This window comes from Oncorhynchus kisutch, linkage group LG8 (assembly GCF_002021735.2).
Source record: "Oncorhynchus kisutch isolate 150728-3 linkage group LG8, Okis_V2, whole genome shotgun sequence".
Lineage (NCBI taxonomy): Eukaryota > Metazoa > Chordata > Actinopteri > Salmoniformes > Salmonidae > Oncorhynchus > Oncorhynchus kisutch.
The window spans coordinates 35,578,293-35,596,660 of record NC_034181.2 but is presented as its reverse complement, the minus strand read 5'-3'; the positions used below and the strand labels follow the sequence as shown (position 1 = coordinate 35,596,660).

At 46.3% G+C, this 18,368-nt stretch overlaps 1 pseudogene; it reads left to right on the top strand.

Moving 5' to 3' along the window:
- Positions 1–806: 806 nt before the first annotated feature.
- On the top strand, positions 807–17,152 carry LOC109895779 (intraflagellar transport protein 81 homolog; annotated as a pseudogene).
- The last annotated feature ends 1,216 nt before the right edge of the window (positions 17,153–18,368 follow it).

Genomic DNA, 18,368 nt, shown 5'->3' with positions numbered 1-18,368 from the left:
GAGTGGCCAGATGGAAGCCACTCCTCAGTAAAAGGCACATAACAGCCCGCTTGGATTTTGCCAAAAGGCACCTAAAGACACTCAGACCATGAGAAACAAGATTCTCTGGTCTGATGAAACCAAGATTGAACTCTTTGGCCTGAATGCCAAGCGTCACATTTGGAGGAAACCTGGCACCATCGCTACGGTGAAGCATGGCGGTGGTGGCATCATGCTTTGGGGATGTTTCTCAGTGGCAGGGAATGGGAGACTAGTCAGGATCGAGGGAAAGATGAACGTAGCAAAGTACAGAGAGATCCTTGATGAAAACCTGCTCCAGAGCCCTCAGGACCTCAGACTGGGGCGAAGGTTCACCTTCCAACAGGACAATGACCCTAAGCACACAGCCAAGACAACTTAGCAGTGCGTTCAGGTCAACTCTCTGAATGTCCTTGAGTGGCCCTGCCAGAGCCTGGACTTGAACCCCATCGAACATCTCTGGAGAGACCTGAAAATAACTGTGCAGCGACGCTCCCCATCGAACCTGACAGAGCTTGAGGATCTGCAGAGAAGAATAGGAGAAACTCCGCAGATACAGGTGTGCCAAGCTTGTAGCGTCATACCCAAGACTTAAATCTGTAATCGTTGCCAAAGGTGCTTCAACAAGTGAAGTGTCTGAATACTTATGTAAATGTCCTATTTCTGTTTTTTATAATTTAGCAAAAATTTCAGTAGCACTGTTTTTGATTTGTCATTATGGGGTATTGTGTGTAGATTGATGAGGAAAAAAATATATTGAATCAATTTTAGAATAAGGGTGTAACGTAACAATGTGGAAAAAGTCAAGGGGTCTGAATGCTTTCCGAACGCACTGTATGTTGAGGTTATGCTCCTGCGTTGATTAATTAAAACAATGTTTTGCATACGCTCTCTTGATTTTGTTCAATGTTAATTCTTGTGATGAGCAGATGTGCTCAACTCAAGATCAGCATATTGCCCTTCTTTTCTTCTATGAGCAGGTGTGTCTCATTGTGTTTCAAAGACTTTCAGAATGATGTAGCCTGATCAAATATCTGTTACTGTCGGTTACTGTCTCTGTTACGGTCTCTGTCACTGTCTATGTTACTGTCTCCGGCTTAATGAAGAGGCTTGAAGAGGAGATCAAGTTCAACTCCTAAATGGTGTCTGACAAACTGCCCAAGGAGCTGGAGAGTAAGAGGCGGATGGTGCAGTACCTGCAGAAGGTGGTGTCCAAGCCAGACATGGGCCAAGCTGAGTTTAGGGAACTAGAGGACAAGGTGAGCTATCTACCTACCTGGGTAATTAAGCTATAGAGCTTTGTCAATTTGGTTCAAGAATGACTGACAGTAACCAAACAGGTTGTTTCTGACAAATTGAAAGTTTGAGTCTGACTGTTCCCCACTTTGTCCAGAATCGAGAGAACACCATTGAAATAAATCTGCTGATTGAGAAAAGAATGATGAGAAATGACCCCATGGATGATAAACTGTCTCTTCAGGCAGCAGGTGATTTGTTTCTCCTTGTCTCACATTCTCTAAACATACACTACATTTATATGACATAACACCAGCAATTACATTGGATGAAGGTTATGTCCATTTCAGAATGCCATTCCCTGTCATTGATACTAAATCACACAAGTCTTTGTCAGTTATATGAATCTGTATGCGCTGGCTGTCTGTGTGTTGTTAAGCGTTTGCTGGCTCTTTGAACTTGTTAGGATGATTGATGTTGTCTGATGAAGGGAGGCGGCTTTATTTATCATCAAAAGGTTTATTCAGGTTATCATATTGATATTTTAATATTTTTTTGTCTCTTTTAGGTGAGAACAGCCAAGCACGAGACCTGGAGGGAGACGGAGTAGCTAACCACCTCTCACAGCTCAGTACTCTGGTCTGAACATCATCATCATCCACACCAATAGTAATCCCCTTCCTGACCATTGAAACAGGGTCGGAGCCTTTTTCGATGGGGAGTGATGTATCGTCATTGTCCAGCAAAAAGACTGCTACCCTTATACAATCCACAGGAGGTTGGTGGCACCTTAATTGGGGAGGACGGGCTCATGTAATGGCTGGAGCGGAATGAGTAGAATTGTATCAAACATGGTTTCTATGTGTTTGATTCCATTCGCTCCGTTTCAGCCATTATGAGCTGTCCTCTCACCAGCCTCCACTGATACCATCTGCTCTGTATTCGCACGTTACGTTGTACATCTGCTCACCACTCAAAACTGAACATCACTATCCAAACTCTCTGAGGATAAAGCAAAATGCATCAGAGATTATATGTTTTCCATCTTTAGGGGTAGATTGATTAAACATTCTACTGTTTGCTTACGTCAAACTTTGTTGATAAGAGTGAAGCGCGGTAGAGTTGTGTGCCGCACTGAACGTGAGATGCTATTTCTGCTCTTATGTAAACAGAGAGGGGCTTACTGGCTAAAGCTACTTATCCCTTTCCCCTCACTCTCCCACATTCCCATGCAAGGTTAAAAATAGACCACAGCATGGACTACCTAGAACCAGGACAGTATTGAACAAACTGTCTGAAATGTTAACTGTTTTCAAATCTCTTCTAAATTAATTCCACAAAACACAAACCATTGCAGTGTGAATCCTTCAACTAAATGTAACTCGATGGCTGATATTTTATCCCAATCGAAACAAACTGACACGAGCTTTGACGCTATGTTTGGTTAGATCCCTCTGAACCACTGGCAGAGAGTGGACTCTCAAATTTGAGTGGCTTTTTAGCCTCTGCAACACAGTGCCAGGAGCCATCACTCCTGTGTCAACACACCCTGTGCCTGGCTGTATAAGTTCAAGGATGATAAGGAAAAACGACCACTCTTCACATCTCAAACTATGCCTGTTCCTGTTTTCAGAGCAACTTTTGGCTATAAGTAGGTCTATATAGTTGGTGGTCGCTGTTGGAGAAAAGGCACGTACTGCACCCATATGTTCATGTCTGACTGTTTTGTGAGCAGGAGTTCCACACGCAGTGAGATCATGGTGCTGAGACAGGCTGGCGAGGCACATAAGCTGCCTGTCTGAAATAGCAGCCACTTCCTCCCTGCTCTCCCCGATGCCCTGTTCATGTGGGAGGTTTCATCTGCTCCCCTGGATAATAAGTGAGAGTGTTTTGATGGGAAAGGGAACTCTAAACCTACTTCTTCTCAGTGTGGTAAAACAGTAGGGGAGAACAAGAAGGGTTTCTGTGGTAAATGGAAAGGACTTATCAGTCTCTCCTGGAGTCATGGGTCATGGTGGAAATGATCACCTTATCAGAGGTATTTTCCATTCTGAGCGTGCGTGTAATCACATGTCACCCAGCAGCTGCAGGAGGGCGTCTGTATTATGCCCCTGTTTGCCCATCCTTAGTTAGCTTGGTTTTGGTCCACCATGTGTCTGGTGTTCCATCATCCATTGCTTGGCTCTCTGTTCACTTACACCCCAAATTCCCCCAACATAAATAACAGATGTGTTTGCTCAATCTGGAAAGGTTATTCACCCTGCCGAAATAGATTTCACATACACTGTAGGCTACTGCTATTTATAAATATGCACAGTGCGTACCATGTTTAATTATCTACTATCCCATTGTGCTGCATTTTCAAAAACGATCCTCTGTCATGATAAATAGTTCAAGCCCTTCAAAGTACTGGCTAATTTAGTAGCAGTTGTTCTGGGGACCCATTGTATGTGACGAGAGAATGCTATGCAGCATTCTTCTGCCTGCTAATTCCCTCTCAACCTTGTCTGCCCTTGATGTCCTGAAATAAAACAAACCATATATTCGAAGTGACGTAACATTCTGTGATTTCTGGGGTTCTCCAGAATGAACAACAGCTATAAATGTTGACATGCACAGGATTCTCATCGTACCCCTACAGAGAAGGGGGCCAATGTTTGTGTTTGCCACGGGTCATGTCTGTCTTGGTAGGAATTGGAGAGGATGACCTTGCTTCAAGATGTGGTTGTTTGTGTGTATCTGGGAAGAAAGAGAACATGTCAGTCTCATTTTCAGACACAAAAAAATGCAATGTTATTGTCATTACTATTAGTAATTCCCTTTCTCTTAGCATATTTTTTTCATGACCGTCTCCCTCGGTTCTTCTCAGTTCAATCGTTTTGTTGGGAAACTGCGCAGCAAGGGGACGGTGTTCAAGAAGAAGAGGCAGGAGATTACCGAGCTGAGCACGGGATCCTGCAGCGGACAGAGGAGATCCTAAAACAGAGGCGTGAGGTCAGCCAACAGCAACTGGTAATGCACCTCACCAATCCCCTTTCACAGCTATCAGCTATGGGCAGCTATCCACCCTACCTGCTTTCCTCCATACCGCATCAGCCCTCTTATAGTGCTGCACGTGCCTTTCCATCCTGCCCATGTTGATGTAAATTGCATTAAAAGTGAAGTGACATAACCTTCCTGGAAATTATTTCACACCTCAAAACCCTGCCACCTCCTGACTTGCTAAAAGCCTGGCTGACGCAGGGAGGGCTGGGCTGCTGCTATTTGCGAAGGCTGCATCTGTTTCTCTCTATGACGCTGGTATTTTTTTTATCAGTGGCTGCATCCCCCCACCACCACGGCTGGTTGTCTGTTGGTGCCTGAGCCCCCTCCTCTCGCTACCTGCATTCCTGTTCCCAACTGTTACCCCTCCCACATAAAATGAACCATTCGCTGCAACAATGTTGGTTATAGCCTACCGTATAACCCAGAATATACTAGAAGCCCAGCCTGCCACTGTGATCTATTTATATCAGAACCAAATATTAGAATGAATGTAGTTTAATTAGGTCATTCACATTCAGTCTTTATCAGTGTTTGAACAGATTTGCAATGGAGGGCTGGGGGATACGTGTGAAGGAAATTGTGTTTATTTTCATAGGTCACAGATTTCTCACTCATCATATACAATAGACTGCACACACACACACACACACACACACTGCTACCTCAACTGCATGTAACCTTCTCTTCTTGGAGAACAAAGTGGCCTGTACTCCCAGGTGTGGAACTGAGCCCTGATTGTTTGTGTGGACACAACGCTTCACAGTGCATAGAGCTGCGACTCCGGTGCCAGAGGTCAGTTCAGGATTAGGCTCCGCTCTATATCCTCCCAGACAGGGAGGGAGTAACTTAGTCACTGAGTCACAGCTATAGACTTACATTTGTCGATATGGTGCAAACTAATTATAAACAATGAATTAGCTGAGCCATTGTATGTTATTACATGGAGATTTACGCACCTCAAAATATTAACTTGTATTTACTGATTACACTCATTAAAATAGCCCACTGCCTTGCAGCTCCTGTGGGTGTAGATAGACTACATTGCTCAAGTGCCAGGTGTTTCTAATGAACTCTTGCCAGGTCCCTACACTGACATTTGGTTTAGGATTATAAAACTGGACACAATCTCATGTTATGCTGCCATATTGAAAGGCACAAGGATCTCATATTTTGTGTACTAACGGATGACTGGAACCCCATATGCCCTTTCATGCTCTTATTGTCTGTGTAGCAATCCATGGAGGCACAGAAGTGGATCTCTGGGTACAGTGACACCCAGGAGGAACTGGAGAGGGTGTCGGCCGTCAAGGGTGAACTGGACGAGATGAAGGACGTGTCTGAAATGGTGACTATACCAGGGGATCGGAGCCACTGTCTGAGTAGCATGTCACTTTACCACAGGGACAGATCTTTACCCACTCCAGACAACCCCCATACTCAGTCACAGGATCATGCTCATTGCCTTCAGATGCTTGTCCAGATGCACAATTTGTTTTACAAGAACCTTCCTTGTCTGACTGTGCTGTTTTGTTTGTGTCATTGATTACTTCGCATTGATTTTGCGTCTTTGAAACCTTGAAATACCCCTCATGCATTTTTCAACTGTCCTTTGTGCTTGTATTGTCACGAGTCCGACCGAGGGTGGCTTCCCTTCCCGGTCGGGTGGCGCTCGGCGGTCGTCGTCACCGGCCTATTAGCTGCCACTGATTGTCTTTCCTCCCCTTCCTTGTATGTTTATTGTTAGCACCTGTTCGTGAATCATTAGTTGGGCTTTATTAGACAGCCGGCCCGCCTGTTTCTTTGTGCGGGATTAATTATTGTGACCTTCGGTTCCGTAGTAGAGGAACGTGTTATTCCTGGTCGTGTATTTCTGTTGTACTATTTTCGTCCCCCGTGTTTGGGGCAGTTTGGTTGTGAGCACCCTGTGTTGCGGTAGTGCATTAAAGAGCACAGCATTGCACTCTCTGTTTCCTGCGTCTGACTCCACACCCACGACACCCGGAGCGTTACAGAATCCCGCACCCGTATTGAATGGAGTCAGCAAGAGCAGCAGCCAACCCTCTCCCATCGATGGAGGAACGGGTTCTCCACCACACCACCGTCCTCCATTGGATCGGATCGGCGATGGATCAAGTGATGGAGAGAATGGACTGATGGGAGAGGAGTGGTCTCCTCTCTCCACCTTCGGCACCCCGGCTCCGGACCCATCTCCCGACTCCAGCACCCTCCGTCTGACGCTCCCGAGGGCTTATGATGGAGCGGCGGCGGGTTGCCAGGGGTTTTTACTCCAACTGGAGCTATACCTGGCCACCGTCAGACCCACTCCCTCGGGAGCGGAGAGGGTGAGTGTCCTCATCTTCTGCCTCACAGGTCGTGCTCTGGAGTGGGCGAGCGCAGTCTGGAATGGCCCAGACTCAGCGAGGGAGCACTACCCAGAGTTTTCCCGCCGCTTCCGTGCCATATTTGATCACCCTCCAGAAGGCCGAGCGGTGGGAGAACGACTATTTCATCTCAGGCAGGAGAGGAGGAGCGCCCAGGATTATGCGCTGGAGTTCCGGACCTTGGCAGCAGGATCTGGGTGGAACGACAGGGCCCTTATTGACCACTACAGGTGTAGTCTCCGGGAGGACGTCCGCAGGGAGCTAACGTGTCGGGACACCACTCTTTCCCTGGATGATTGACATGTCCATCCGACTGGACAATCTGCTGGCTGCCCGCGGGCGTTCGGAGAGGGTCCTGTGTGTTCCACCACCCAGCCCGTGCCGAGGGGTACCGGAGGAGGAGGCCTTCCCTGCACCAACTGTGGTCGGAGAGGACACACGGCCGATCGGTGCTGGGGGGATCCGTCTGGGAGTAGAGATTGGCAGGCGGAACGCTTCTTGATCACCCCAGGTGAGTCAGCATCAAACTCACCCAGAACCCCCTGTTGGCCACATGTTTGTCTTAACTTTTTTCCTTCACTTTTTTCCCTCTTCCCAGCATAGGGCGCTAGTCGATTCAGGCGCAGCTGGGAACTTTATGGATCGCGGACTCGCCCTTAAGTTAGGGGTTCTGCTGGTGCCGATAGATTCTCCTTTTCCCGTGCACTCCCTAGATAGCTGGCCATTAGGGTCAGGGAGACCACGGTTCCACTGGACATGGTGACGCAGGGGAATCATAGGGAGCGTATCAGTCTTTATATTATTGATTCGCCTGCGTTTCCAGTGGTGCTAGGGCTTCCCTGGCTGGCCCGGCACAATCCTAAAATTTCGTGGAGACAGGGGGTTCTCCAGGGGTGGTCAGAGGAGTGTTCTTGAAGGTGTTTGGGAGTTTCCATCGGTGCTACGTCGGTGGAAAGTCCAGACCAGGGTTCCACGGTGTGCATTCTCCCCGAGTATGCCAATTTGGCAATCGCTTTCAGTAAAGTGAAAGCGACTAAATTACCACCTTATCGACCGGGAAGGGATTGTACGATAGATCTCCAGGTAAACGCTGCGCTTCCCAAGAGTCCCGTGTACCCATTGTCCCAGGAGGAGACGTTGGCGATGGAGACATATGTCACGGAGTCGCTGGGACAGGGATACATTCGGCCCTCCATCTCACCCGTCTCCTCGAGTTTATTTTTTGTGAAGAAAAAGGAGGGAGGTTTGCGTCCATGTATTGATTATAGAGGTCTAAACGCCATCACAGTGGGGTATAGTTACCCTCTACCTCTCATCGCTACGGCGGTGGAATCATTTCACGGAGCGCAAAACTGGATCTCAGGAGCGCGTATAGTCTGGTGCGTATTCGGAGACGAATGGAAAACCGCATTTAGTACCACATCGGGCCACTATGAGTACCTCGTCATGCCGTATGGGTTAAAGAATGCTCCAGCCGTTTTCCAATCCTTTGTAGACGAGATTCTCAGGGACCTGTGCGGGCAGGGAGTGGTTGTTTATATTGATGACATTCTGATCTACTCGGCCACTCACACCGCGCATGTGTCACTGGTACGCAAGGTGCTTGGTAGACTGTTGGAGCATGACCTATACGTCAAGGCTGAGAAATGCGTGTTCTCTAAACGAGCTGTCTCCTTCCTGGGTTATCGCATTTCCACCTCGGGGGTGGTGATGGAGGGTGACCGCATTAGGGCCGTGCGTAATTGGCCGACTCCGACCACGGTAAAAGAGGTGCAGCGGTTTTTGGGTTTTGCCAACTACTACCGGAGGTTTATCCGGGGTTTTGGCCAGATAGCGGCTCCCATTACCTCACTGCTGAAGGGGGGCCCAGTGCGGTTACAGTGGTCAGCAGAGGCGGACGGAGCTTTCAACAAGTTGAAGGCGCTGTTCAATGATGCGCCCGTGTTGGTGCATCCGGACCCCTCTCTAGCGTTCATAGTGGAGGTGGATGCGTCCGAGGCTGGGGTGGGTGCCGTGCTATCACAGCGCTCGGGTACGCCACCAAAACTCCGCCCCAGCGCTTTCTTCTCAAGGAAGCTTAGCCCAGCGGAGCGTAACTATGATGTGGGGGACTGGGAGTTGCTAGCGGTGGTCAGAGCTCTGAAGGTGTGGAGACACTGGCTTGAGGGGGCTAAGCACCCCTTTCTCATCTGGACCGACCACCAGAATCTGGAGTATTTTCGGGCAGCTAGGAGACTTAACCCACGTCAGGCAAGGTGGGCCATATTCTTCACCCGGTTCCGGTTTACATTGTCTTATAGACCGGGCTCCCAGAACGTAAAGGCTGACGCACTGTCCCGCCTTTACGACACGGAGGATAGGTCCACCGAACCTACTCCCATCCTTCACACCTCAAGGCTGGTAGCACCAGTGGTATGGGAGGTGGGCTCGGACATCGAGTGGGCGCTACGGGCGGAACCCGCGCCTCCCCAGTGTCCGGCGGGGCGAAAGTACGTGCCGCTTGGTGTTCGGGACCAACTGATTTGGTGGACTTACGTCCTACCCTCCTCGGGTCACCCTGGGGTGACGAGGACAGTGGGGAGCCTTCGGGGGAGGTATTGGTGGCCTACCTTGGCTAAGGACGTTAAGGTTTATGTCTCCTCCTGTTCGGTGTGCGCCCAGAGTAAGGCTCCTAGGCACCTTCCTAGAGGGAAGTTACAACCCCTCCCCGTTCCACAACGGCCATGGTCACATCTATCCGTAGATTTCCTGACCGATCTTCCGCCGTCTCAGGGGAACACCACGGTTCTTGTGGATCGGTTCTCTAAGTCCTGCTGTCTCCTCCCGTTGCCCGGTATCCCTACAGCCCTACAGACTGCGGAGGCATTATTCACCCACGTCTTTCGTGGGTCATTTCTTTCACCATCGTTTCTGATCGGGGCCCCCAATTCACGTCCCGAGTATGGAGGGCAGTCATGGAACGTTTGGGGGTCTCTGTCAGCCTGACCTCCGGTTATCACCCCAAGAGTAATGGGCAGGTGGAGAGAGTGAACCAGGAGGTGGGTAGGTTTCTGCGGTCATATTGCCAGGATTGGCCAGAGGAGTGGGCACGATACATTCCCTGGGCTGAAATGGCCCAGAACTCACTACGCCACTCCTCTACTAACCTGTCCCCTTTTCAGTGTGTGTTGGGGTACCAGCCGGTCCTGGCACCATGGCATCCGAGCCAGACCGAAGCTCCTGCGGTGGAGGAATGGGTACAGCGCTCCAAGGAGACCTGGAGGGCCGTCCAGGAATCTCTCCAACAAGCGAGTGGACGCCAGAAGAGGAGTGCTGACCGCCACCGCAGTGAGGCCCCCGTGTTTGTACCGGGGGACAGGGTCTGGCTCTCGACCCGAAACCTGCCCCTCCGCTTGCCCTGCCAGAAGCTGGGTCCGCAGTGTGTAGGGCCCTTTAAAGTCCTGAGGAGAATAAACGAGGTGTGTTATCGATTACAACTCCCTTCCTATTATCGTATTAACCCCTCGTTTCATGTGTCTCTCCAGGCCGGTGGTAGCTGGTCCCCTGCAGGACAGTGAGGTGCCGGAGGTCCCTCCCCCCCCTCTGGACATCGAGGGGTCCCCGGCTTATACGATACGGGCCATTCTGGACTCAAGACGCCGGGTGAGGGGCCTGCAGTACCTCGTGGACTGGGAGGGGTACGGTCCAGAGGAGAGGTGCTGGGTACCGGTGGGGGACATCTAGGATCCATCAATGTTGAGGGATTTCCGTCGCCTCCATCCGGATCGCCCTGCACCTCGTCCTCCGGGGCGACCTCGAGGCCGGTGTCGGCCTCAGGGGGGGGGGGGGGGGGGGTACACCCACGACACCCGGAGCGTTACATGTATTCAGGGGAAAAGAGGAGTTGGTGGGTTTCAAGCCAGGTTTGATCACCAAATCAACCTGTTTTATCAATATGTCATTCCATTGCAATGAAGTCCAAGTAGAACCAGTTGCAAATGATTAGACCCCAGTTCAATATGTTTTTGAAATTCTTTAAAGGTTAGTCAGGGTTTGTGGTTGAAGCTGGCAGGTTTCACACTTAGAAGATAGTAGACTGCCGCTCCCAATGATGGATTCAAGCATTCCTGGCTGTAGCTATAAAGTAGACTTTCACTCAACTCACCATCTTCCAGATTACTCATTCCTCATATACAATAGACCACATAACCACACACACTGCTATACACACACACACTGGAGAACGGTGGCCTGTACTCTCAGGTGTCGAGCTAAGCCCTGCCTGTTTGCTCAACCCTTCAAAGTGCATAGACCTGCAACACCTGTCGCTATAAAGTAGACACCTCACAATCTTCCAATCCCCTGGTTGGCCTTAGACAGCTCTGGCTCTCCATGCACACCCTATACGACCCCTGCTTGTGTAAAACACAGGTGACATATGATTATTAGATGTTATTATGGGCATAGTTAGCCATCTTCTGTGCAGCACTTTGAGATATCAGCTGATGTACGAAGGGCTATATAAATACATTTGATTTGATCTTAATCTGACATTTCTGTGGATAATTTTTCGCACCAAACCAGGATGTTGGCATATGGGTTAAAATATGTGTTACTTTTTTTCAGGTCAAAGAACTAAACACGACGATAGTGGAGAAGAAGTCTGCCCTTGCACCGGCCATGAAGGAACCGAGGCCTTTGAGACAGCAACGTCAGGTGAACGTCACACGCTTGTGAAACTTTGTCTGTAGTTTCATCTTAAAATTGCGTCATTACACAGAGCTGTGTCTATACAATTAGCCAAATGTACAACCCCAGATTATTATGCGAAACTAGAAGATTAGCAAAGCATGACAGGAGGTCAATAGGTTTATCAAAGGAAGGGGAAAACCCTGATGCTTCCACCAGCTGCTATTCACTTTCAAGTTTTAATGTCACATGCACAAGTATGGTGAAATGCCTTTCTTGCAAGCTCCAAACCCAACAATGCAGTCATCAATATCAATGTAGCACTAAAAATAACTTTAGGTAGAACAAAAACATACGAGAAATAAGAATAAGGTTTGCAGGATTTTTGTGGAGTACTTTAACGATAGTTTACATAGAGTCTATATGTAAAGTATACGATAGGGAAAGCCCCTCACATCTCTTGGCTAAAGCAGGGGATCATATTTTCCAATATGTGTTCCCTAATTTGGTATAAAATCATACGGGCTAACAATAACTAATGATGAAAAGATGCGTCAGAAATATTTTAATAGACTAGGCTTGGGCTAAGATTCAGTAAAACGGTGAAAATATATGCATGGGCTTTGATCTGATAGTGATATGAAAGGCGTTGGGGGAACTACATTTAGCATATAGTACATTTGTACTAGTAGGGGGTATTCAGACCCCTTGACTTTTTCCACATTTTTTTTACTTTACAGCCTTATTCTAAAATTGATAAAATAATTTGTTTCCTTCATCAATCTACAGACAATACCCCATAATGACAAAGTGAAAACAGGTTTTTAGAAATGTTTGCAAATGTATACTTTCTTTTAAACAGAAATACCTATTCAGACCCTTCGCTATGAAACTCGAAATGTAGCTCAGGTGCATCCTGTTTTCATTGATCATCCTTGAGATGTTTCTACAACTTGATTTGGAGTCCACCTGTGATAAATTATATTGATTGGACATGATTTGGAAAGGCATAAACCTGTCTATATAAGGTTCCACAGTTGACAGTGCATGTCAGAGCAAAAACCAAGCCATGAGGTCGAAGAAATTGTCCGTAGAGCTCCGAGACAGGATTGTGTCAAGAGACAGATCTGGGGAAGGGTACCAAAATATTTCTGCAGCATTGACGATCCCCAAGAACACAGTGGCCTCCATAATTGGAACCACCAAGACTCTTCCTAGAGCTGGCTGCCCTGCCAAACTGAGAAGTCAGGGGAGAATGGCCTTGGTCAGGGAGGTGACCAAGAACCTGATGGTCACCCTGACATAGTTCCAGAGTTCCTCTATGGAGATGGGAGTTGTCCTTCTGGAAGGTTCTATCTCTGTAGCACTTCACCAATCAGGCCTTTATGGTAGAGTAGCCAGATGGAAGCCACTCTTTAGTAAAAGGCACATGACAGCCCGCTTGGAGTTTGCCAAAAGGCACCTAAAGACTCTCAGACCATGAGAAACAAGATTCTCTGGTCTGATGAAACCAAGATTGAACTCTTTGGCCTGAATGCCAAGCTTCACCTCTGGAAGAAACCTGGCACCATCCCTATGGTGAAGCATGGTGGTAGCAGCATCATGCTAAGGGGATGTATTTTAGCGGCAGGGACTGGTAGACTAGTCAGGATCGAGGGAAAGATTAACTGAGCAAAGTACAGAGATCCTTGATGAAAACCTGCTCCAGAGCGCTCAGGACCTCAGACGGGGACAAAGGTTCACCTTCAAACAGGAAACAACCCTAAGCACACAGCCAAGACAACACAGGAGTGGCTTCGGGACAAGTCTCTGAATGTCTTTCAGTTGCCCAGCCAGAGCCCGGACTTGAACCCGATCAAACATCTCTGGAGAGACCTGAAAACAGCTGTGTAATGACGCTCCCCATCCAACCTGACAGAGCTTGAGAGGATTTACAGAGAAGAATTGGAGAAACTCCCCAAATACAGGTGTGCCAAGCTTGTAGCGTCATACCCAAGAAGACTCGAGGCTGTAATCGCTGCCAAAGGTACTTCAACAAAGTACTGAGTAAAGTGTCTGAATACTTAAATCAAATGTTATTTGGCATGTACGCCGAATACAACAGGTATAGATCTTACAGTGAAATGCTTACTTACAAGCCCTTAACCAACAATGCAGTTTTAAGAAAAAGAAGTGCTAAGTAAAAAATAAAAGTAACAAATAATTAAAGAGCAGCAGTAAAATCACATTAGCGAGGCTTTATACAGGGGGTACATGTACAGAGTCTATGAGTGGGGGCACCGGTTAGATGAGGTATTTCAGTTTTTTTTATACATTTGAAAAGAATTCTTAACCCGTTTTTGCATTGCCAGTATGAGGTATTGTGTGTAGATTTGACGAGGGGAAATCAATTTTAGAATAAGGCTTTAATGTAACAAAATGTGGAATAGTCAAGGGGTCTGAATACTTTGCGAATGCACTGTACATAACATACTATAACAGTGAAATGTATTGTCATTGTACTTAAATGCTGTAGAATATGCGCATCTATGTGTATTTCTCTGTTCATGTGACTGAATGGGGATTTCATTCTTCACAGGAGCTAACTCAAGAGTATGAGGAAAAGAAGGCCAAGTATGACAGCTGTGCTGCAGGTCTGGAGAGTAACCGATCCACTGGACCAGGTACAATATTAAATGCTATGTGTAGACACCTGACCTAACACCACATATGACATTTTCTATATGTAATTTGTTCACATACACCACACAATTGCAATGTTCTCTCCAAGAGGAACAGTTCAGTTTCTTCTTGCAGGAGGTGAGAGCTCTGAGGGAGGCGACGACTCGGGAGGAAAACTGATACCACTACATCAACTGCATGAAAGAGGTAAGGGGCTCAGGTAGCAAACAACACCTGATCTGTGCTGCGACAGTCAACCAGAGCTCCTGTTCTTCTCCCCATCTCTCTCTGTTCTTCATAGATCATTGAGTTGCAAATGCAGCAAGCAGCTGATGAGATGAAGGCCCCTGATCCGCAAGAGAGGAGGAAAACCATCAGGTGAGTCTGCCTGCTGCTTAGGACTTCTATTACCGCAGTCCCCTCCATAGGCTCCTATTACAACACGTGTGCATCTGCTACTGTTGCCACACACTTCCCCATTCACATCCCTCACTTGCAGCAGTCCGTTAGTAGGTTCACCCTCATAGGTATTTTATATACTATATTTATGCATTTCAAAGTGTGTCCAGAACTATTGCTTTTCTTTAGAAAAATATGTAAGTAAAATACTGGTTTAATAAAATCTGTTATGGATGTTTGCTACTGTATGTTGTGTTATTCAAATAACAGGTAGTCTTTCCCTTGTGAAACAATAATGGCAGCAGTGATCTTGTGAAAGATCCCTGACCCTCCGGCTGTTTCACAGGGAGCCGTACATGAAGAACGTTGCAGAGCAGGAGTCCCTGGGCAAGGTGAGCAGAGAGGTGCTTTGTGTGCTTTGTCAGGGTGCAGGCACAGTGCCAATGGCATCTGACATAGATCCCCTGCAAACACAGGGGCCATACTTTAGGTTCTTCCTCACCCTGATCAGAATGGGGCCAGAGAGGAGAAAGTGCATGGCAGAGCCCCCCCCCCACCCCACCCCAGGCACATTCATGACAAGCTATTTTTTATTAGGGTTTCCCATCTATGGTTATGAATAGGCTTGATGCTAATGCACTTGGTCATGTTTGTCTGGTCAAGCTTCCAGTCAATGAATACAAAGATCTCATGACCACCCTTCCATTCAGTATTTGATACAAAACCATATGCTGGCACTTGAAAATAAACTGAAAATGTCTGTTTAACTATGCTGGTATCATACACTGTCTTTGATGTCAAAATGAGCCTGTTGTGCTGATGTAATAAGGATTCCTCTTTCCCTTTGGACAACAACAGAAGTTGCGTGAGCAGCAGAAGGCGGTGAGGGAGAGCCACAGGCCCAACATGAAGCAGGTGAAGATGTGGCTTGACCTGGAGCAGCTGATGGTGTGCAAGCTTGGGTGCTTCCCGAGGGCCCAGAACCAGGTTTCCATTGGTCAGGTCATCCAGGAGGGCGGTGAGGATAGGCTGGTGCTGTGAGAACGAGGAGACTGTCAACGCAGGGCCAACTCTGGTACACTAAGCTCTACCACAATGACCAGGACTTCTCACTCATCTCACTACTGTACTTCGTTCTCCAGTTATAGTTCATCAGACTGTCTCGCTTTTTATCTATTTTAGGTACTTTTCATCTCTTAATGTAATCAAAACATCTCTGCTTTCGTTGCCTAAAGTTAAAAGGATTAAATTCAACCAAGCTGTGTTGATCCTGGTTTAGTTAGCTAGTTATGTTCTCTGTGAATAATCCCAAACTAAGATTTAGTTCCATTTAACAGATTTTTCTCCCGTGAGGAGCACCTTTCTGATGATGATATTGTGAGAGGTGCCTGATGAGAACTGAAAGAACACATGATCCAGAAGGTGTCTGACGGATAAGAGGTTTAACTCTCTGGCTCTTTGACTTCAAACAAAACCTCAGCCTTCATATTTGTTGACACATCTTTAAGAATACAGCTCCAATCTATATGTCTAAAGATAACCACGTACAAAGTGTTGCACTTGGGACGCGGCTGCCGCGCCGCTATTTTGGGAAACAACTTCCATGACCTTGGGCCGAGGAGCTTGCCTATTTTGGAAATCAATTGAACCTCTGTTGTTAAAACAGGACAGTGCAGGGTGAACTGGTCCAGCATTATCATCTTGCATATTGTATCTTGGCCAAGTCTATGCCCGTTTTAACACTTAAAATGTAACGACTCAATTTTTTTACTTATATCACATTAGCTACATAATACCCTGTTGTATTTCTCATTTGACTTTGTTAATACAAATACATGCTTAAAACAATACTTGAAGATAATCAATATTTGGTCGTAATTCTGTCTGACTAGTCACAGCCATCTAAAGGTGATGGATAACAGTGAATGATAAATCAAACTGACAGGTTAACTTTCGTCTTTAGAATATACCTATGCTATTCACAAATCACTCATTCTGAATACCTCTGTCTATAAATGCCGGACGTGAATAAGGGAACATGTCACTCGCCGTGCCCTTGACTACAGCTTTGGCTTTGGCATAACTCAATATTCTGCTCACAGCCACAGTTAGTGCCAGATGGATCAAGAGTGAATTCTAGAAGGCTACTTGACTGGGAACTGATTGGCAGAGAATTATAACTGAACAACAGGATTGGTAATGTGCCACTGGAGGCCTCATTAGGAAGTGTCAACAGATGATAAATGCCAGTCCTGTTTTAAAGAGCTGACAATAATGCCCCCTAATAAACACAGTGGGGTGTCAACTAGTGGCCTTCGGTGACATCCTTCACACCATAATAGCAGTTTGCCTGTGATTGCTTTGCATCTCTTGGTTTGACTAAGAGAATCTGCCTTTGTTTACGTCACATTCTGATTTCAGGTGAGGTGCATGCAAATATATGAGCATGCTGCCTGGGGTCCAGTCACTTTCATTGTTGTTGGTTATCAGGGTTGGGGAGTAACGGATTACATGTAAGGGATTACAAAATACAATAACTAATCCATTGCGTTACTAGCAAAAATATTGTAGTCAGATTACAGATAGTTTTGAAAATCTACACTACTTCATGGATTGCTTTTATTCAGAAATGAGGTTTGTGAAAAATCTTTGACACTTCTGTTTTCTCAGACATTCAAATCAGCATTGAAAAATGGCGCAAATTTAAGTTTGTTCCACCTGAGCGAGTCTGACCAGAAGTCAGAGACCACTATGATGACACACCAAATGTGTTTGATGGATCGCGGGAAAAGAGCAGGAGTAGGCTACAGTCCAAGCTATGTCTTCCAATGGTGTGACTGCTGTCAGCATCCAAAGATTATCCAACTTGAATAAACGCTTGGAGGTAAGGATGACAGCAGTGGTGAAATCTACGGTGATACGGATATCACTTATTGTTATCTGCATTTATGTGAATCACACTGCTGCTCTCTCATTTAGCTATTTGCGCCTTACGGATTGTGATTGTTGTGGGTGGCTCAAAGCTGGGACCGAGAGACTGAAAAACAGCTTCTATCTCAAGGCCATCAGACTGTTAAACAGCCACCACTAACATTGAGTGGCTGCTGCCAACACACTGACAATGACACTGACTCAACTCCAGCCACTTTAATAATGGGAATTGATAGGAAATTATGTAAATATATCACTAGCCACTTTAAACAATGCTACCTTATATAATGTTACTTACCCTACATTATTCATCTCATATGCATACGTATATACTGTACTCTATATCATCGACTGCATCCTTATGTAATACATGTATCACTAGCCACTTTAACTATGCCACTTTGTTTACATACTCATCTCATATGTATATACTGTACTCGATATCATCTACTGTATCTTGCCTATGCTGCTCTGTACCATCACTCATTCATATATCCTTATGTACATATTCTTTATCCCCTTACACTGTGTATAAGACAGTAGTTTTGGAATTGTTAGTTAGATTACTTGTTGGTTATTACTGCATTGTCGGAACTAGAAGCACAAGCATTTCGCTACACTCGCATTAACATCTGCTAACCATTTGTATGTGACAAATAAAATTTCACAAATCTAAATGTGTATTTGAACCCAATGGTTGAATTCAAGAAGATTAAGCTGCCTATCATTGTTTTTGAAACCAGTGAACAGCCAGTGAAAAATGTGGATCTCAGCCTATGGAATAAAAGTGGGGCTTTTATTGCTCAATATAATTCATGCTGGTAAAAATGTTTTATCCATAGGCCTAATGGACATATGTTCATACTCACACACTTTTGATAGACTTAAAGGGGCAATCAGTAGTTGCTACATCCATTTTTGGACTTAAATACATTCTTGAAGAATATAACTTATACATGCCTCATGAGCTTAGTTCAACTGTCACACTCCATGAGAACCCAAAATATAAGCTTGTTTTCTCCAATGTTT